This window comes from Pongo abelii, chromosome 9 (assembly GCF_028885655.2).
Source record: "Pongo abelii isolate AG06213 chromosome 9, NHGRI_mPonAbe1-v2.0_pri, whole genome shotgun sequence".
Lineage (NCBI taxonomy): Eukaryota > Metazoa > Chordata > Mammalia > Primates > Hominidae > Pongo > Pongo abelii.
Window position 1 is genome coordinate 39,757,700 of NC_071994.2, and position 22,435 is coordinate 39,780,134.

The 22,435-nt window shown below is 37.4% G+C and overlaps 1 long non-coding RNA gene across 5 annotated transcripts in view; it reads right to left on the bottom strand.

The window, feature by feature from the left end:
• Positions 1 to 22,435, bottom strand: part of LOC129048656 (uncharacterized) — a 194,859-nt gene that overhangs the window by 153,258 nt on the left and 19,166 nt on the right. For all 5 annotated transcript variants that reach the window (XR_010141868.1, XR_010141869.1, XR_010141865.1 and 2 more), the window contains exon 2: positions 10,884 to 10,980. This is a non-coding gene — a long non-coding RNA (uncharacterized LOC129048656). The remainder of the gene's footprint in view (positions 1 to 10,883; positions 10,981 to 22,435) is intronic.

Genomic DNA, 22,435 nt, shown 5'->3' on the forward strand with positions numbered 1-22,435 from the left:
TATCCCACAAGAATGCTCACCAAAAGGTGACTTCGGCCAAAGGGTATTTTAATAGTCAAGTGAATAGTATGACCTGTTCTGTGGATACTAATCAGCCTCTTTCCCTAGCTACTCCTGTCACCACGCAGTGGGCTCATGAATAAAGTGGCCATGGTGGCAGGGATGGAGGTCATGAATGAACTTAGCAACATGGACTTCCACTCACCTAGGCTGACCTTGTTATGGCCAGTGCTAAGTGCCTAATGTGTCAGCAGCAGGGACCAACACAGAGCCTCCAGAGAGAATGGCACCATTCTCCAGGGTGATTAGCCAGCTACCTGGTGGCAGATTCATTACACTGACCACTTCTACCATGGAAGGAGCAGCATTTTGTCCTTACTGGAATAGACAACAGTGCGTATGGATTTTCCTTCCCTGCACACAAAACTACTGTCCATGGATTTACAAAATGCCTTATCCACCATCATGGTATTCTACACGGCATTACTTCTGATCACAGCAAAAGAATTGCAGCAATGGGCCCATACTCACGGAATTCACTGGTGTTACCTTGTTCCCTACCATCCTGAAGCAGCTGTCTTGATAAAATGGTGGAATGGCCTTTTGAGACTCAGTTACAGTTCCAGCTAGATGCAGTGCTTGGGCAAGGTCCTCCATAAGGCTCTATATACTTTGAATCAGCAACCAATATATGGTGCTGTTTCTCCCATAACCAGAATCACAGGTCTAGGAATCAAGGGGTGAAAATGGTTGTGGCAACATTCACTATTACCCTTGGAGACACACTGGCAAAATTTTTGCTTCTTGTTTCCATGACTTTATGCTCTACTGGCCTAGAGGTCATAGTTCTAGAGGGAAGAATGCTTCCACCAGGAGATACAACAATGATTCCATTGAACTGGAAGTTAAGACTGCCACCCAACCATGTTGGGCTCCTAATGCCTCTATGTCAATAAGCAAAGAAGGGAGTTACAGTGTTGGCTGGGGTGATTGTTCCAAACCACCAAAATTGAACTACTCCTACACAGTGGAGGTAAAGAAGAGTATGTGTGGAATACAGATTTCTTAAAGAGTTTGTGAGTATTGCCATGTCCTGTGATTAAGGTCAATAGGAACTACAACAACCCAGTCCAGGCAAAACTATGAATGGCCCAGACCCTTCAAGAATAAATGTTTGGGTCACCTTTATCCTGTGGTAAAGAACCACAACCAGCTGAGGTGCTTGCTGAAAGCAATGAGAATACAGAATGGTAGCAGAAGAAGGTCCTTGTAAATATCAGCTATAACCATGTAACCAGTTACAGAAATGAGAACTGTAATTGTCCTGCATATATTCTCCTTCTGTTATAAATATATTTGTGCATGTGTGTATGTGTAAAGAAAATATCTTTGTATTATTTCCTATTCCCTTATCATAGTAACAAAAGACATATTGACTTTACATCCATATTTAAATGGTGTTAATTTTACATCATAGTATTTAAGTTACAGGATTCCAGGAGAAGAGTAAACATCACTCAAGAATTTTACCTCCTCTTTGAGGGAAGGGATTAGTGTGTTTTTGGTTGTACACAGATTAGTTGTATGATGTTACATGGGATTTTGACCTTGTTATTGTATTTACTTGGAGATTAAGTATGGTTTAAAGAGATATGCATAAGTGCGGACTTGACAAGGGGTTAGTGAACTTGTGATGATTAATTTTGTGTTAACTTGACTGGGCTAAAGGATGCCAAGATAGTTGGTAAAACATTATTTCTGGGTGTGTCTGTGAGAGTGTTTCCAGAAGAGATTAGCATTTGAATTGATAGGGTAAGAATAATCACTTTCACTAATTCTTACCTCACAGGGTAAGAATAATCACCCCCATTAGGGTTCCCAATCTGTTGAGGGCCCAAATAGAACTAAAAGGTGGAGAAAGGAAGAATTTGCCCTCTTCTTTAGCTGGGATATCCATTTTCTCCTGCCCTTCGACATCAGAGCTCCTGGTTCTCAGGTCTTCAGACTCCAGGACTAGCATCTGCCACCTCATCCTGGTTCTCAGGCCTTTGGACACGGACCAAACTACACCACTGGCATTTCTGGTTCTCCAGTTTGCAGAGAAATGATCATGGATCTTCTGGGCCTCCATAATCACATAGGCCAATTAGTTCTGGTTCTCTGGAGAACCCTGACTAATACAATCACCAAGGCTCATCTTCAGCCATCAATTTTTCCCTTTCTGAAGTTCAACCAGTCTCCACTATTAGAGATGACAGTGATGCGGGAGGTGAGGCTTCAGAATGACTCCTCCAGCTGTCACCAGATGCTCAGCTCCTTCTAGGTGCATCTTTCCCTTGGAGAGAGGTGTCACAGGGGCTTTCTGGTTCAGTTCAGTTTGGGAACAAACCTATCAAGACACTCAAAACAACTAGTAAATATACTCAAGGAATGAGACTTTTTTTTTTTTTTTCCTTTTAGTCCATGAAGTTACTAGGATCAACCACACCTCACCTACTCTTTCACAAGGAATAATGATATATCTTCAAACAGTGTAGTCTTGAATTCATCTCATCTTTAGCTTCTTGGTTGATCTGAACTCCCATCAACTTGAAGGAGAAGTGAGTCTGCTCACTTTTGTGGTTTACATCGAATGCCCAATTAATTAATATTATTGTGTTCTTCAGGTCTAACAACAAATGTTGAAAGCCATTTTTTTTGGAAAATGTAAATGTTATTCCACCATGTCACAACAGTCCAGTTCTTCCACATGATACTTAAACATTTTAAAACAGAATATATAAAATTGCCAGCCCACCTCCTTGTCTATTTCACCAATTCTTTAATTACAGAGATTGATTTAACTTCAGGAGATGGAGGGTTGAAAGGAGGGAAAAAAACATCCTGCACAGCTCATAGCAGCTGTTCCTCATTATAACATATTAAGGAAGAAAGCAGCCTATTAGTTCAGAACAACTGCAAAAACCAATCACAGAGCATAAAATTTCATCTTCCTCTACCTTTGTCAAATTAAGCCAGTTGTTCCAGACTCCACTTCCTAAATCAAAGTCATACATTGAAGAAGGACTTACCTATGGTTACTTTCACACAAAAATCAAGAGTGTTTTTATAAGCCTATTTTATTTATCGAATCTATTCACACAGGTAGCATATGCAAAATGGTGTCAGTTACTTTAAACATATGAAGCGGGCAGCTCCACAGAGTAGCATTTTAATATAAATCTTTAGAGTTCTATAACTGCTTTTAATTTAATAGCATTGTTCTCTTTATAAAAATAATTCATGCTTAGTATAGAAAATCTGAAAAATAATGAGGCCTAAGGAAGAGTATAAAAATCATCACATTTCTCATGCTATTTCTTTATAATACATATTACTATTTTGGAATATATTCATTTGGTCTTTTTTCTATTCAAATGGATTTTTTTCAAAGAAGTATATCTCACCATACTTGAATAATATCTTTCTTTTCTCTTTATGAATTGCATGTATGTTATATGCATTAAATTCTTCTCTTACATTATTTTTAATGGCTAGAAAGTAGTCCACTAAATGGATGTACCATGGTTGAAAGAAAAATCTCCTCTTATTGCACATTTATAATGCGTCTGATTTTTATTATTAAAAGTATTATTGTAATGACTCAAGATTGATACATTTTTGCAACCATCCATGACCATTTCCTCCTGCTCTATTTCTCAGGATGGACATGCTGGGTCAGAGTTTACAAAGTTTTAATACTCCCAAAGTTATTCACAGAAGATTCATTAAGTCAAGAATTTTGTTATAAGAGCTAAAAATGTTGTGCCAACTTGGATTTTATTTTTATTATTGTTTTTTGAGATGGAGTCTCACTCTGTCACCCAGGCTGGAGTGCAGTGGTAGGATCTCAGCTCACTGCAACCTCTGCTTCCCAGGTTCAGGCGATTCCCATAACTCAGTCTCCAAAGTAGCTGGGATTACAGGCATGCACCACCACGCCTGGCTGATTTTTGTATTTTTAGTAGAGATGGTGTTTCACCATGTTGGCCAGGCTGGTCTCGAACTCCTGACCTAAAGTGATCTGCCCACCTCGGCCTCCCAAAGTGCTTGGATTACAGGCATGAGCCACCGTGCCCGGCCTGGTTTTTTAAAAATCTTAAATTTGTATAGCGTAAACTGAAGACAATTACTTCTAGACAGTCTAACTTAAATGCTCTGGAATGAGACTCAGGCCAGGCACAGACTTTTTTTGTTTTTGTTTGTTTGTTTGTTTTTAAGTTTACAGCTGATTTTGCATGCAGCCAGGGTTTAAGACCACTGGGGCTTGTTAGTGAGTTTTCTGGTCTACCCTGGAATTTTACTTCCAGGGAAGAGGTAACTGAATTACAAGCCCATAAAAAAATTTTTTTAATGACTGGAGGAGAAATTTTTCTGAGAGGTGCAACTGTGAGTCCTCATAAATGAATTTTATAGAATATCGTTCGCCCATATGTATCTGTGTATAGGCATAAGCATACTAAATATCTAAGTTGCAGCAATGATTGATGAAAGGAATACAAACAGCACCCCCTATGCCATTGCCTCTTTACTTTGGAATCCAAGAGTAAATCTACAATAAACAAACAAGTTAGACATTTTTTCACCTATGTTTTCATCTTTATTTTAAAAATAACTGTTTTAAAGGAATGGATAAAATAAGAAGCACTGGAAACATGGTATCCAGCAGCATAAATTCCCAGGGGCAGGAAGATGTGATTCTACTACTTCCTCTTTCTAAGCTTCAGTAATCTCTCAGAACATTAGAATCCCCTCATCCTCCTAAAGAAACCTGATCAGCAGTTTGCTCATGCTGCTGTTTCCAGGTCCCTTTTGCAACAGTAACTGCCATCTCTTCTCCTCACACAGACACAGTCAGCTGTGTACATTGATGCCACTTGACAAATAATGCCTCCACTCCCACCCACCAGCCCCCTGGTGTAGTGTGCCTATCCATTTATATCTTTAGTAGTGCTTCATCATTTATCCCATTTGAGCTCAGGCTTTGCATTCAACTCTAAATATCTCTGCAATTCCCATCGAGGGGCCTAGTCATGCCAGCTGAAGCCACATAAAGATTAATTTACCAAAGACAGGAACTATTTCTGTCTGAAAATGTTGGCTTGCAGTGTCTTTGGCCATTTCCTAAAGAATAGAACCACATTTCTAATTAATCATAAAATTAAAATCTAATATGAAGTACTTTGTTTAATAAGTCTGGCACTGCACTAGGTACATCATATATCTTTTGTACTCACAAGGAACCCATTTTACAGAGGGGGAAACTGAGTCTTAAAGAGGTCAAGATACTTTTTTAAGGTTACACACCCCATAAGTAACTGAATGAACTCAAGCAGACATCCACCCACCGAACCTGAGCATGAGCATGCTTATTCACTGTGCTTCTAAACTTATTCTTGCTTTAAAGGCCATCCACTCTTCCTCTCCACTTTATCTTGGAGGCAAACTCCAGCCGTATTGTCCTACTCCATGTTCCCTCAAAACACTAACTGGAACTATGGTAAAGAAACTGCCTGTCTCATTAGAGCAAACCAAGAATCCTTTAGAGTTTTAGCAAAGAATTCTAGAAGAATAATCCCCAGGTAGGGAGAGAGTCAAATATCTGTTAATATGCACCTATCTACCCCAATATTTTCCTGCCAAAGGTCTTGTTTTGTTTTCAAAAGGCAATCTATTTACTAATACCTCTTCTTCCTTTACACAACCATTTGCAATCATACCCTCCGCGCACTAAATTTGTTGCCAGCTACTGCCTAGGTAGGTATTTTCTCTTTCCTTATAAATATCTGATTCAAGGCCAGGTGCGGTGGCTCATGCCTGTAATCCCAACACTTTGGGAAGCTGAGGTGGGCAGATCGCTTCAGGTCAGGAGTTCGAGACCAGCCTGGCCAACATGGTGAAACTCCATCTCTACTATAAATACAAAAACTAGCTGGGCATGGTGGCACATGCCTGTAATCCCAGCTACTCAGGAGGCTGAGGCATGAGGATCACTTGAACCTGGGAAGCAGAGGCTTCAGTGAGCCGAGATCTTACCACTGCACTCCAGCCTGGGTGACAGAGCGAGACTCTGTCTCAAAAAAAAAAAAAAAAAAAAATCTGATTCAACAAACTACATGAATACATTTAGAAATGGACTAGCCATGTAGTTATGAGTATCTTCTGCATGTGTACTATATTTGTGGTGGAGTAGCTTATGTAAAGGGAAAAATTGGGGAACTAGCAAAATATGGCAATGGGAGAGGAGGGAGGCAGATTAAGCATGTCCTTGGCCAAGTTATTTCCTTCCTGAGTCTCAGCTTCTTTATCTTTAAAATGAGGAGGTTAGGTTAAATAAATTCAGTTCTTATTTCTTGTACATGTTCGTATACCTTTCACCATCTGCAACACTGTAGGAGCTCAGCCAGTGTTGACCTGACTTACTAATTTTGAGTACTACCAAAAAAAAAAAAAAGATTATGTCTAAAGCTTAAGTACAGGCCACTATTACTCGGCTTTAAGTTTTGCCAGAAATGCAAAATTTCACTAAAATTCTTACTTAGCTTGGCCTAATGATTTGACATAAGAGTAATCTTCCCACCAAAACTTTATTCAAGAATCCAAATACAGGTAAGCCAAAGCTTTATGAGGACACTTCCTTACCTCTCATGTATTTCCAAAGCTATGTCCCTAAGATTCTTGCCCCCACATCAACCCTAAAAGTGCTTTTGCAACATTACCGATGACCTTCTAGAGCAGGGGTCCCCAACCACTGGGACACTGACAGGTACTGGTCCATGGCTTGTTAAAAATCGAGATGCACAGCATGAGGTGAGCAGTGGGCCAGCGAGCATTACTGCCTGAGCTCTGCCTCCTGTCAGATCAGCTGGGCATTAGATTCTCATAGGAGTGTGAACTCTATTGTGAAATGTGCATGTGGGAGATCTAGGTTGTCCACTCCTTCTGAAAATCTAAATAATGCCTGATGATCTGAGATGGAACAGTTTCATCCCCAAACCATCCCATCCCCTCACCTCCATGAAAAAATTATATTCCACAAAACCGGTCCTTGGTGCCAAAAAGGTTGAGAACTGCTGTTCTATTGGACAAACACACTGAGGACTTTTCAAACCTCATCTTACTCAACTTCTCCATGCCATTGGAGAGTTCTGCCTCTTCTTTCTCAACTTTCTTGGCCTCTGATATGTGTCCCCATCCAATTCTCATCTTGAATTATAGTTCCTATAATCCCCACGTCTGGTGGGAGGGGCCTGGTGGGAGGTAATTGAGTCATGGGGGCAGCTTCCCCATGGTATTCTCCTGAAAGTAAGTTCTCAGGAGATCTGATGGTTTTATAAGGGTATCCCCCATTTCTTGGCTCTCATTCTTCTCCTTCCTGCCGCCATGTGAAGAAGGATGTGTTTGCTTCCTTTTCTGCTATGATTGTAAGTTTCCTGAGGCCTCACCAGCCCTGTGGAACTGTGAGTCAATTAAACCTCTTTCCTTTATAATTTACCCAGTCTCGGGTAGTTCTTCATAGCAGCGTGAGAATGAACTATTATAGCCTCCATGGCCTTTTTCTTTTCTACAATGTGCTGCTTCTCCTCCTACACTCATGAGTTCCTTTATGAGTTCCTTTTCTCATTTTCCCTCAAATATTAGTATCCTTGAGTTCTATTCTCAGTTTTTTTTTCTTGCCCTATGTATTCTCTTTCATCTACATCTGTTATTTTCTAAATAAAATTCCCCATCCTTACCTGAATTTTAGATACATCTATAACAAATCTCTACCAGAAATATTCCACATATACCTTCATAAATCATCCCACAAAACCATTATATTTCACCCAAAAGTTTTTCCAACTGCATTAGTGTGTATAAGTATATAAACTAATCAACTTTCTTTCTCCCTCTTTCTCTCTCTGTCTCTCTGCTGGTGATAGATGAATACAGACAACCCAGGGAGCAAATGAAACCAAATTTTGGAAAGTCTGATTTTAAGATACAAATCAAGTTCTTCAGCACCAAAAGTTCAAGTAAATATTTTATTTTTAGATTACCATACAATGTAACTGATGTTTTTGTGTCCAATTTTAGAGTTTAACACATTTATAGGTTTCTGTAACTACCTCCACAATAATGATACAGAAGAGTTCCATATAACCAAAAGATAAATTCTCTTGTTATCCCTTTTGTAGTCATATCCTCTCTCTATTCCTAATCCCCGGAAATGACTGATCTTTTCCCTGTCATTACAGTTCTGTCTTTTAGAAAATGACATATGAATGGAATTAATTATACGTACGCAACCTCATGAAACTGGCTTCTTCCAACTACTATAGTACCTTTCAGATTCATCCAAGTTGTTTTGTAAACAAATAGTTTGTTCCTTTTATTGCTGAGTAGTATTCCGTTGGATAAATGTAACAGAGATTGTTTATACATGAACTTGTTGAAGGACATTTAGGTATTTCCATTTTGGGTGATAATGAATAGAGCTGCTATAAACATTCATTTACAGGTTTTTGTGTTTACATGTTTTCATTTCTTTAAGGCAAGTACCTAGAAATGGGATTGCTGGGTCATATGGAAAGTGTTTGTTTAGTTTTACAAGAGACTGCCAAACTGTTATCCAGAGTGGCTGTTTTTCGTTTTGCTACCAGCAATGTATACAATGTATACAAGTTCCAGTTGCTCCACATCCCTACCAGCCCTTGTCAATATTTTTTTATTTCAGCTATTCTAATAGATGTGCCATGGTACCTCATGGTGGTTTTAACTTTCATTTTCTGAATAGCAAATTAACATTCATTAATTTGCTTATTTGCATTCCTTTTGCCCAAATTGTTTGTCATATTTTAGTTCCTTTGTCTTTCACATAACCTATTTTTATTTTCTACTTTTCAACAGTTTTATTGAACTACCACTGACATGAAAAAATAGCATATATTTAAGGTATACAACTTGATGTTTTGATATATGTATACATTGCAAAATAATTACCACATTCCCCATAATGAACACATCTATTACCTCTACAGTTATTATTTGTGTATGTGTATAGTGAGGAGATTTAAGATCTATCTTCTTAGCAGATTGCAAGTATACAATACAGTATTTTTAACTATTGTCCCTATGCTGTACGGTCTTTTCATATAAATTCCAGAATCAGCTTTATATACCTACAAAAAGTCCTGTTGGGATTTTGATTTGAATTGAGTTGAATCTATGAATCAATTTGAGGAGAACTAAATCTTTACTATGTTGAGACTTCTAGTTGATGAACGCGGTACTTTCTTTAATATGGGTAGTTTATTTTCTTATGGTTGGGTTATGAGAGTTTTTTTGTCTTCCAGATACAAGTCCTTTATTGGATATGTGATTTGCAAATATTTTATCCCAGTCTGTAGCCTGTCTTTTCATTCTTATACAGTGTCTTTGATAGAGCAAAAGTTTTTCATTTTGTTGAAATCCAATACATAAATCTTTTCTTTCATGATTGTGCTCTTGGTATCATGTCTAATAACTCTTTGTCTAACTCCGGTCCAGTTTTTCTCCTAAATTCTTTCCTTCAAATTTTTATAATTTTGTATTTTACATGTAAATCTTTTAGTTAATTCTTATGTAAGATTTGAAATTAAGATGAAGGTTCATTTTTTTGCACATGGTTGTCTGGCTGTTCCAACACCATTTGTTGAATGGCTATCATTCCTTTATGAAATTGCTTTTGCAACTTTATGAAAAATAACTAGAATATATTTGTGTGGGTCTGTTTCTGGCTTCTCTGTTCCATTGATCTATGTGTCTATCCTTTTGCCAATATCACACTGAATTGATTGCTACAGCTTTATATTAAATCTTAAAATCTGATAGTGTGATTTCTCCAACTTTACTAGTCTGTTTCAAAATTGTTTTGGTTATTACAGTTCCCTTGACTTATCATATGAATTTTAGAATCAGCTTGTCTGGATCTGTAAAAATACTCCTGAGGTTTGCTTGGAGTTGCATTAAATCTATAGATCAATTTGGGCAGAGTTACATATTTTCTTTTCTTTCTTTTTTTTTTTTTTGAGACCGAGTTTCGCTCTTGTTGTCCAGGCTGGAGTGAAATGGCGCAATCTCAGCTCACTGCAACCTCTGCCTCCCGGGTTCAAGTGATTCTCCTGCCTCAGCCTCCCTAGCTGGGATTACAGGCATGAGCCACCATGCCCGGCTAATTTTGTATTTTCAGTAGAGACAGGTTTTCTCCATGTTGGTCAGGGTGGTCTCGAACTCCCGACCTCAGGTGATCCATCCACCTCGGCCTCCCAAAGTGCTAGGATTACAGGCATGAGCCACTGCGCCCAGCTGAGTTACATTTTTCTATGTTAATTCTTTCAATCCATAAAATAGTATATCTCTCCATTTATTTAGGTCTTTTTTGCTTTATTTCACTAAGTTTTTGTAATTTTCAGCATACAGACCCTGTTCATGCTTTGTTTCACTTATACCTATGTGTTTCATTTTTTGGAGCTAATATAAATTTTTAAAAAATGTTTAGTTGCCAATTATTCATTGCTAGTATAAAGAAATACATTTGATTCTTGTGTGTTGAACTTTGTACCCTGTAATCTCATTAAACTCACTTTTTAGTACTTGGAATTTGCTTATGAATTCCTTGAAATTTTAGGCATAGACAATCATATCATCTGAAAATCTGCATGCCTTTTATTTAATTTCCTAACTTTATTAACTGGATAGGGCACCCAGTAAAATGTTTGTTGAATGATGGGAGTAGATATCTGTATCAGTCCGTTCTCATGCTGCTAATAAAAACATACCCAAGACTGGGTAATTTGTAAAGGAAAGAAGTTTAATTGACTCACAGTTCCGCAGGGCTGAGGAGGCCTCAGGAAACTTACAATCATGGCAGAAGGGGAAGCAAACACATCCTTCTTCACATGATGGCAGGAAGGAGAAGTGCTGAGTAAAAGGGAAAAAATCGTCATATAAAACCATCAGATCTCATGAGAACTCACTCACTATCACAAGAACAACATGAGGGTAAACACCTCCATGATTAAATTATCTCCCACTGGGTCCCTCCCATGACACATGGGGATTATGGGAACTACAATTCAAGGTGAGATTTAGGTGGGGACACAGAGACAAAAAGTATCAATATCCTTGCCTTATTCCTAAATTGAGGGAAAAAGCATTCAGTCTTTCACCATTAAGTATAATGTTAGCTTTTGTGTATGCCTTTTATCAGGTTGAGAAAGTTTTTATTTCTAGTTTGTAGAGAGTCTTTATCATGAATGAATGTTGAATTTTGTCAAATACTTTTCCTGCAACAATTGATATGATCATGTGATTTTTCTTCTTTAGACTGTTAATATGGTGTACTACAATGAAAAATTTTCCAGTATTGAACCAGTCTTATATTGCCACCACAATCTCTACTTGGTCATGGTGTATTATTATTGTTTTTATATGTTTAGGAATTCAGCTGGTTAATATTTTACTGAAGATTTTTACATTTATGTTAATGAGGTATATTTGGTTGTGTTCAAAAGATTTTTTTTCTTACGCTGTCTTTTGCATCAGGGTAATGCTGGCCTCATAAATTGAGAGTGTTCTCATCTCTTCTTATTTCTGGAAGAGATTGTATGGAATTGGTATTAATTTTCCCCAAATAATTGGTAGAATTTGCCAGTGCAACCATCTGAGCTAGAAGGTTGCTTTTTTGGAAACTTTTAACTGAAAGTTCAGTTTCATTAATATAATTTTAATTTAATTTCATCTAGGTTTTCAAATCTATGTCTATAGAGTTGTTCTTAGTATTCCTTCATTATCTGTTTAGTGTTTATGGGATCTGTAATGATACCCCCTCTTTCATTCTTGATATTAATAATTCATGGCTTATCTCTTTTTTTGGTCAGTTTTGCTAATGTCATTAATGTCAAAAAATCAGCTTTTGTTTTTGTCTAATTTTTTCTATTGTTTTTCTGGTTTTAATTTCACTGCTCTCTGCTCTTGTCTTTGTTATATTCTTCCATCTGCTTGTTTGGGTTTATTTTAGTTTTATTTTTCTAGTTGTTTAAAGTGAAGGATTTGAGGACTTTCTTCTTTTCTCAAGTAACCATTTAATGCTATCAATTTTTTAAATTTTTGCAAAAAACTTTGTGTGGCAGAAAAAATACTCAGACCTCTGAGTTAAGGGTGCAACAGATTTACATTTGCATGTAAGATATTTGCCACCTAATGAACCCATCAACTTATTTGAGAGACGGGGACAAAATGATCCCAAATGTGAAAGCTCTAGACAGCCTAGTGCAGAATTAATCACAGAGTGATAATAGGCAAGAGTTTTCAGAAAACAAAGAACAGGCAACACATTCTCTGTACAGGGTGGGAAGCTCTTCCACAAGGCTCTAGATCTCTTCTACTAAAAGGCATCTGATGGCCCTGTGTACACTAGCATTCTTTAGTCCTACCTGCTCCTACTTTCATGTTTCTTCTACTAGGAAATACTGATAAAGATTGTCGGTGTGTTGATGGTATACTTTTTACAATATACTCATTTGTACCCAACGTGATTCACTCAATAAATGTTTTTTGTGGATGCTATCATCTTTGTTTTTAAAAAAGTTATTATTTCTAATTATTATGGAAATATAGTAGTTGTACATACTCAATAAATAATAAATATTTCTGATGTCCTTGAGGCCACTAAATAATTAAGTCCCATATTTTAATGAATTTATAGTTCCCTTAGGGAGAAGCACAATATACACAAATGAGATCTCTATTAATCTGTAATAGCTATCATTTAATTTAAATATACTATGCACCAGACATTGTATATTCTGGGTGTGTTACATACATTTAATCTTTACCACCTTTTTGCAAGGCATAAATAATAGGGAGGATAGTTTCATAGAAAGAAAGCCAACCAACCAGAAAAAGCCCAGGACCAGATTCACAGCCAAATTCTACCAGATGTATAAAGAAGAGCTGGTACCATTCCTACTGAAACTATTCCAAAAAATTGAGGAGGAGGGACTCCTCTCTAAGTGAGGTCAGTATCATCCTGATACCCAAACCTGGCAGAGACACAACTAAAAAGGAAAGCTTCAGGCCAATATCCTTAATGGACATAGATTCAAAAAACCTCAACAAAATACTGGCAAAGCAAATCCAGCAACACATCAAAAAGCTAATCCACCACAGTCAAGTAGGCCTTATCTCTGGGATGCAAGGTTGGTTCAACATATGCAAATCAATAAATGTGATCCACTATATAAACAGAACTAAAAACAGAAACCACATGATCATCTCAATAAATATAGAAAAGGATTTCAATAAAATTCAACATCTCTTCATGTTAAAATCCCTCAACAAATTAAGCATTGGAGGAACATATGTAAAAATAGTAAGAGTCAACTATGAAAAATCCAAGCCAATATCATACTGAATAGGCAAAAGCTGGAAGAATACCCCCTGAAAATTGGAACAAGACAAGGATGCCCTCTCTCATCACTCCTATTCAACATAGTAGTGGAAGTCCTAACCAGAACAATCAGGCAACAGAAAGAAATAAAAGGAATCCAGGTCAGGCGCAGTGGCTCACAACTGTAATCCCAACACTTTGGGAGGCCGAGATGGGTGGATCACTTGAGATCAGGAGCTCGAGACCAGCCTGACCAACATGGTGAAACCCAATTCCTACTAAAAATACAAAATTAGCTGGGCCTGGTGGTACATGCCTGTAATCTCAGCTACTTGGGAGGCTGAGGCAGGAGAATCGCTTGTAGCTGGGAGGTGGGGGTTACAGTGAGCTGAGACTGCACCATTGCACTTCAGCCTGGGCAACAAGAGTAAAACTCTTTAAAAAAAAAAAGAAAGAAAGAAAGAAAGAAGGCATCCAAATAGAAAGAGAGGAAGTCAAACTATTTCTGTTTGCAGACAATATGATTCTATACCTAGAAAACCTTATAGTCTCTGCCCAAAAGCTCCTAGATCTGACAAACAACTTCAGCAAAGTTTCAGGACACAAAATCAATGTACAAAAATCTGTAGCATTCCTATACACCAAGAACATCTAAACTGAGAGCCAAATGAAGAATGCAGTTCCATTCACAACAGGCATAAAAAGAATAAACACCTAGGAATACAGCTAATCAGGGAGGTGAAAGATCTCTACAAGGAGAACTACAAAACACTGCTCAAAGAAATGAGAGATTATACAAATAAATGGAAAAACATTCCATGCTTATGGATAGGAAGAATCAATATCATAAAAATGGCCATGCTGCCCGAAGCAATTTATAGATTCAATGCTATTCCTATAAACTACCAATGACATTCTTCACAGAATGAGAAAAACTATTCTAAAATCCACATGGAACCAAAAAGGAGCCCAAATAACCAAAGCAATCCTAAGCAAAAAGAACAAAACAACAAGCATCACACTACGTAACTTCAAATTATACTGCAAGCCTACAGTAACCAAAATAGCATGGTACTGGTATAAAAACAGACATATAGACAAATGGAATGGAATAGAGAGCCCATAAATTATGCCACACACCTAGAACTATCTGATCTTTGACAAAATCAACAAAAACAAGTAATGGGGAAAGGACTCCCTATTCAGTAAATGGTGCTGTGATAACTGGCTAGTCACATGCAGAAGTTTGAAATTAGACCCCTTCCTTACACCATACACAAAAACTCAAGATGGATTAAAGACTTAAATGTAAAACTCAAAACTATAAAAACCCTGGAAGACAACCTAGGCAACACCATTCTGGGCATAGGAGCAGACAAAGATTTCATGATGAAAATGCCAAAAGCAATACCAACGAAATCAAAAATTGACAAATGGAACCTAATTAAACTAAAAAGTTTCTGCACAGCAAAAGAAACTATCAACAGAGTAAACAGACAACCTACAGAATGGGAGAAAATACTTACAAACTATGCATCTGACAATAAAGTCCAGAATCTATAAGGAACTCAAACAAATTTACAAGCAAAAAACAACCCCACAAACAAAAAGCCCACAGAGTGGGCAAAGAACATGAATAGACACTTTTCAAAAGAAGACATAAATGCAGTCAACAAGCACGTGAAAAAAGGCTCAACATCACTAATCATTAGAGAAATGCAATTCAAAACCACAGTGAGATACCATCTCACCCAGTCAGAATGGCTATGATTAAAAAGTCAAAAAATAACAGATGCTGACGAGGTTGTAAAGAAAAGGGAATGCTTATACACTGCCGGTGGGAATGTAAATTAGTTCAGCCATATGGAAAGCAGTTTGGAAATTTCTCAAAGAACTTAAAACAAAATTACCACTTGACCCAGCAAATCCCATTATTAATTATATACCTGAAGGAATGTAATTGTTCTACCATAAAGACACATGCATGTATATGTTCATTGCAGCACTATTCACAATAGCAAAGACATGGAATAAACCTAAATGCCTAGCAATAGTAGAATGGATAAAGAAAATATGGTACATATATACCATGGAATACTATGTAGCCATAAAAAGAACAATATCATGTCTCTTATAGTGTAATATGGATGGAGCTGGAGGCCTTTATCATAAGCAAATTAACACAAGAACAGAAAATCAAATAGCATATTCTCACTTATAAGTGGGAGCTAAACACTGAGTACATATAGACACAAAAAAGGCAACGACAGACACTGGGGCCTACTTGAGGGTAGAGAGTGGGAAGAGGGTAAGAATAAAACATTACCTATTTGGTGCTATGCTTGATGACAAAATAATCTGCACACCAAACCCCTGTGACATGCAATTTACCTATATAACAAACCTGCACATGTACCCCCAAACCTAAAATAAAAGTGAAAAAAAAAAAAGAACATGAATTTTGGAGTCAGAAACCAAGTTACCAAGTTTGAATCTCTGCTGTCTCACTAGCTGCATGACTTAGGCCAGTTGTGTAAACTCTCTAAACTTTAGGTTTTATAATTTTAAAATGTGGATAAAAGCTGTTGTGAAGATTAAAAGCAATGATATATGAAAAAGATCTGGTAGGGTAGGGAAACTAGGGATTTTGAAGTCTATACAGTAATACTTCACTTCAAACTCAACATCACCCATGTTAGCTATGAGATCTTCAGCCAGATACCTAACATCTTGAGTTTTAATACCTCATATGTAAAAACATCTGATTAGACAGACAGACAGATAGATAGATAGATAGATAGATAGATAGATAGATAGATACAGACAGGTAAGTCTGTAGACAGCTAGATAGATACATAGATAGATAAGTAGATAAATAGCTAGAGAAAGAGAAAGAGACAGATAGATCATCTTCCCCTTTACCTCAAAACCTCTTCTTTAGGAATCCCTTTCTCAACTACTGGCAACTCCATCCATCCACTGAGCTATTCAGATCAAACAACTTGGGATAATTTTTCACTCTTTCCCATGACTCATGATCAATCTGAGGGTTAATTCTATTAGTTCTATCTTCAACATCTATTCAGATTCTTTCACATACACTACTTCCTCTTCTATCATCATGGTCTGAGGCACCTGTCTTATTACCATAATTTCCTCACTGATTTTCTTGTTTCCCTCTTTACCTTCCCACCCACCATTTTTATCCTGGCAGCAAAAATAACCCTTTCAACCTTAAATCAAATCAAATTCTTCAATGGTTTCCCATCTCAGTCAGAGTAAAAGCTGATCTTTACAATGACTTAACAGGTCCCTCCAAAGCTCTCCCAACACTGCCACTCAGCTGTCCAGCCACTCGCATGATCTCTTATCCTACACTCTAACTTGCACTGCTCCACTCCAGGCCAACTGCCTGCGTCATCCTGGAAACTCCTGAATTTCTGTCTCACCTCAGAGACTTTACACTTCCTATTCCTCCCACCTGGGATATTCTTCACCCAAATAGCTTCAAGACTCTCAGCCTCACCTCCTTTAAGTCTTTGCTCAAGTTTCATCTTCACAGCGAGGCCTTCCCTGTCCACTCCATTTTAAAATCCAATAGCACACTCCATCCAGCACTCTCTATTCCCTTACTCTAACTTATTTTTCTCTATAGCATTGATCACGATCTAACACCATTATATTGTACTTACTTTTTTTTGTCTGTTTCCTCATTACATGCATGCACATACACACACACACACACACACACACACACACACATACACACGCAAGAGTGGAAACTCTGAGAGCAAGTATTTTGGGCAGTTTTGTTCATTTTTGTATCCCAATATCTTAAATAGTATCAAGAACTTAGTATTATGTCTCTCTCACCCTTCCTTTTGTTCCTCTCTCCTCCCTTCCCCTCCTCTCCATTCCCTTTTCCTCCCTGCTCCTTTCTTTCTCTAAAATATATATGTGTACATATCATGGCAAAATTTATTTGTTCATGGAACCCCAGAGAAAGTGGTATACAAAGCAAATCTTAGTTTCCTCAGCTTGTTAGAAACAACCTCTTTCATTGGGAAAGAATGTACAATTTATGGTACATTTAACATGTATGTACTGGAACCTACTGTGCACCAGGTACTATTTTATTTAGGATAAATAAGAAATAATCTCTGTCCTCAATGTACTGTCCAGTTTAAGAAAGAAACAAATAGATACATAAGAAATAAAAGAAAGGTGCTCACAAAAATAATATTTTACTTAGTGAGAAGGCAATTATGAGAGGTTTAAAAATAGATCTGATGTGGTTGAGATAAATCTGGCAATAACAATCAATTACAAAGAAGACTAATGGCACGGTGTGAGTTTGGTGCAGAAGTTTCCTCATTTGATCAACCTAGGGGGTTGCTCAAAATGATCCAAGTGTTCCTTTGACAATGAGTCATCCATAATTTCATGATTGCTTTTGCTGTGTTTGTGGTTATGAAATGATCCTCACACCACCATTCCTAATATTAGAAGATTCCGTTCTAACCAGTACAAATTGTCAGGCAAGAGAGTGGGTGTTTACAGTATGGGTTAATTTGTTCTCCAGCAGGCCTGAGTTCCAGTGAACTCAGCATTTGCTGCATAAGAAACGCATACTAGAACCTTCCTTAATTTGCTGAATGGGAATAAACAAGAGGTGCTTGGGGGCACATTCAGGGGCGCTCAAAGAGCTAGAAAGGAGCAATGGGGAGGGTGAATAGTAATAGCTAAGGTGTTCTTGTATTCTGAAAATGAAATTGCCCTTCTGAGTATACATTTAGCAAACTGGCAGATTCATAACTCCAAGGTTCAGAGGGCTGAACATGCCAATAGCAACAGCAAAAAGAAGCCTTAACGACATTCCTTTAATTTCCAAACCTTATTGCATTAGTGGAAACTTTTAGAGCTCTGTTTCATGCCCTACAAGTCTAACTCTGTGTAAGGTTGAGGGTGGAAACTTTGAACACAAAGGGAACATCTGGGGGGAAAACACACACACACACACACACACACACACACACACACACACACACAATCTTTAATGGGGTTCTTTGGAAAATAGCAGGAATAGCTGGTGCTTGGTTATTCCACCTGCATTATCCCATCTAACCCTCATGGCCTCCCTGAGAGGTACGTAGTGCTCATTTTATTTCATTTTATGAAATAAAAAACTGAGGCTCAGAGAGATGAAGTGACATTCCCAAGAGGCAGAGCCAGGACTTGAATCCTGGTCTTCCTACTCCAGACATGTGACAATTCTACACTTGTCTTTTCCTACTTGCTGTGCTGAAATTCTGAAAAACAGAGTTTGTAAAGCTCTAATCTATAGCAGTGTTTCTCAACCTTAGTTCCACATTGGAATCACCTGGAGATAGTTACAAACCCTCTGATTCCTGGGTCCCAGCACTAGAAATTCTAACTTGTCTGGAATACAATCTGGGAAATGTTTTTTGTTGTTGTTGTTTGTTTTTTAAACAGAGTCTCACTCTGTCACCCAGGCTGAAGTGCAGCAGCATGATCACAGCTCACTGCAGCCTCAACTTCCTGGGCTCAAGTGATTCTCCAGTGGGATTTTCTAAAGCCCCTCCCTGCCAGGTAATTCTAATGTTTAGTCAAAATTGAGAACAACTACGAAGAAATTATTTTAAATGACAGATTCCCTGAGCCCCATCCCAGGTTTATTGAATTAGAGCCCCAGAGGCAAGTTGGCATAATTGTGTTGTTTTATAATCCTCCCATGCCATTCTAGTAAGCAGCCAAGTTTGGCAAACACTGGTCTACTCTATGACCTTCAGAGCTGCTCAAGGTGAGTAATTACTGAAGAACCAGTTATTAGTCCAACCTCTGTCCCTGTCCATGTTATCATGGGGAACTGAGTTATCTTCACAGCATCTGCGTTTCTTAATCTTAAAATGAGGCGATTGGTATTTGTCCTGTCAATCTCTTTGGAATGTTCAAGAGAAAAGGGACAAATATGAAAGTGTTTTAAAAGGTATTTTAACTTGTAAGGTATTATTATTATTATTATTATTATTATTACTGAACTAGCGTTCCTGATTTTTAACTCTAAAATTGCCTCCTGAATAGACCATATCCATAGGAAAAGAGTTCTAGTCCTGGCTTCTGATTCACATTTTATCCTCTTTATAACTCACAAGAAGGTAGTCTATTGGCTGAGAAGAAAAGTAGCTGCAGATGCTCTTTCCCATCAGAGGAAAAAATACACAGAGGAAGCCTGCCCCAGTGAGGGGAAATGGAAAGAGATGAGAATTGTATAACTTCAACCACAAGCATTTGTTGTCAAAGACATAAATTCAACCAAAGGACTGAAACATTAGCCAATATGCTTTCCCAGCACTCAAATTCAATTCAGAAATGAGACTTCCCATTACCAATATCATCCCATCCCATCGGGAGCATGCAGCTTCTTCATCTGGGTTTTCTGTGTCTAAATCTATAATGGAAATATTAGGAGTGACTTGGGAGTGGGGAGAAGCTACACAAAGAAATAGAGCACAACGCACAGATGCTTTCTCGGTTTAGATCCAACTCTTGACTTCTAATAGGTCACTACTGTTCAAATTTTTAGGAGGAAGACACAAAAGGACTGACGATTGTCTAGAAGGTTTAACCCTTTTAAGCCTGAAGAAGATTTTGAGAGACACTAATGCTTGGGGTCCACTCCCAGACATTCTGACTTAAATGTTCTCAGGTGACATCATGTGTTTTTTTAAAACCTTCCATGGAGATTCTAATGGTTCATCAGTGCTGAGATTACAAGGAGAGAAGGATGACAGAATAAAAAGGGCCATGTCTTTCAAATGGGGATAAAATAGTGTTTACCATGTAAAATATTTGTGAGAATTAAATAAAATAATGCCCATAAAAAAAAAAAAGGGCCATGTCTTTATCCCCAGGCCTTTACCTTCCCCTGTGGGCTCTTCTGTGGTCTAACCACCAATCCACCACCATTCTAACCTTAATGGAGTATCTATCATTCTGTAAAGCTCCTGACCAAGTGTCTCAGGGATGGGAGTGACTCTGCCATAACTTTTTTAAAGACTTGACTAAATTCTGAGGGAAAAGCAAGTTAAAATGAACAAGAAAATATAAGAAATTGATATAGTTATAAATACAGATTTTTGGCCAAAGTTTCTGTCACATACAGCACTTGCTAGCAGCCTATTCTCAAGAAAAATCCTGATGAAAACAATTACCCACTATGCCACCATTACCATGAGGGTGTTTCTAGCACGTAAACAGGTATTTCAGCACACACATACACATTCACATACAAACAACACTGGGCTATGTAAATATAGGATGAGACAAGGTTTTTCCTCAAATTATTCCTCAGAAAAGAAAGAATTATCATATATTCCAGTTCTTACAGCAGCTCCTGTATTACTGGGTTCCCTTATAATTGCTTTATCAACAATGCATTATTTAAGGTGAACATATTAACCAAATAAATGCTAGTTTTGGTGTCAAATTAGTAGAGGTTACCTGACAAAAAGTATTAAATGGAAGACCACTAAATTTAACTAAAATTCACAATTATTTCTGAGATTACAACCTCACAATTTTACTTGCTTTTTTTTAAAAAAAAAAAACCTCTTAAAGATCATTTATTATAACAATTATAAAAATACACTAGGATGAATTTTTTAATTCAGGTATTATACATATGGATACTTAAAACTAGAAATAAAATCTACTGTGGCAAATCATACACATTTAAAAACTGCTGTGACTCAAACCAGTGAGCCAGTAAGTGCTCCAGAAAATTATATGACTCCAAAGGTGGTGCTAATAAGGAGGAAAACACTGATGTCTTTCTCATAAGATTTGAGTGGAAAAAAGACATAAAATTTGAGTTAAAAGCCACATTTCTAAACATATTTTTCTATAATATGAAATCATGAATACCTATGTTCATCTAAATTTATATATTACATATCATCTTTTTAAAATTTCATGGAGAAAATGGAGAAATCATTTATGATTAGGTATAAACAGAAGAAGGGTTGATTCTCACAGTATTTTTCAGAGCCTTAAATATACTTACATGCACTGTGGCTCCCTGAAGTGGAAAAGGGTTATGTATGGTATATTTCTCATTCTTATTTGATCCATTGAGACAAGAATCCTACAGAACATATATTGGGAAATACTGCTCTGACCCAAAATCACCCGATCAACCTCAAAAATGCCTCTCACAGGTTCCTTTAATTTGACATCCAAGCAGAATGCCTCTTTCTGTGGGTGCCATCCTACGGTCCACCACACTGAAACCCAAAAATCACACACTGAGCAATGGGAGGTCAAGTGGCACTTGCCATATGCCAGGCACACGATAATGAGTAATAATATGAATTGTAATTACAATGAATTGAGCATCCCTGGGGCTGTGATACTGATAACAAAATGAATAATAATAACTGCCAATGATACTAATGAACACATGTGGAGTACATACTATGTGGTAGGCTCCTTACCAATTTCTTAACATTTAATTTTCCCTACAGTGAACCCCACAAGATTGGTAGTTATAACCATTTCATAACTAACTAAACTGGGAGTCACAGTCAAAATAACTTGCCCAAATCACATAACTAGTAAGTGATCAATAGCAATTACTTAACCATCTATGACACTGCATTTCTCAATCTTTAATTCCTCGCAATTTATTCTCAAATTGTTTAGGAGCAAAAGTAGTCTACCTTCATATTGCCGAGTTATACTTTGAACTCAAAATGATTGGCTTTTATACAGTAGCTCCAGCTGGTGGCAGACAGAAGGAAATAAAATGCATTAGTAAAAGGCCTACCTGATATTAACCCAGAACTTTGAAAGAAGTCCAACAATTGACTAGAAATGTTTTGTTTTCATATTTTTTTAAAGATACTTGTTCTATTGTATTTTTACAATACAATATCTATCTGTCAAGGTAGGGGGAAGTAACTACAA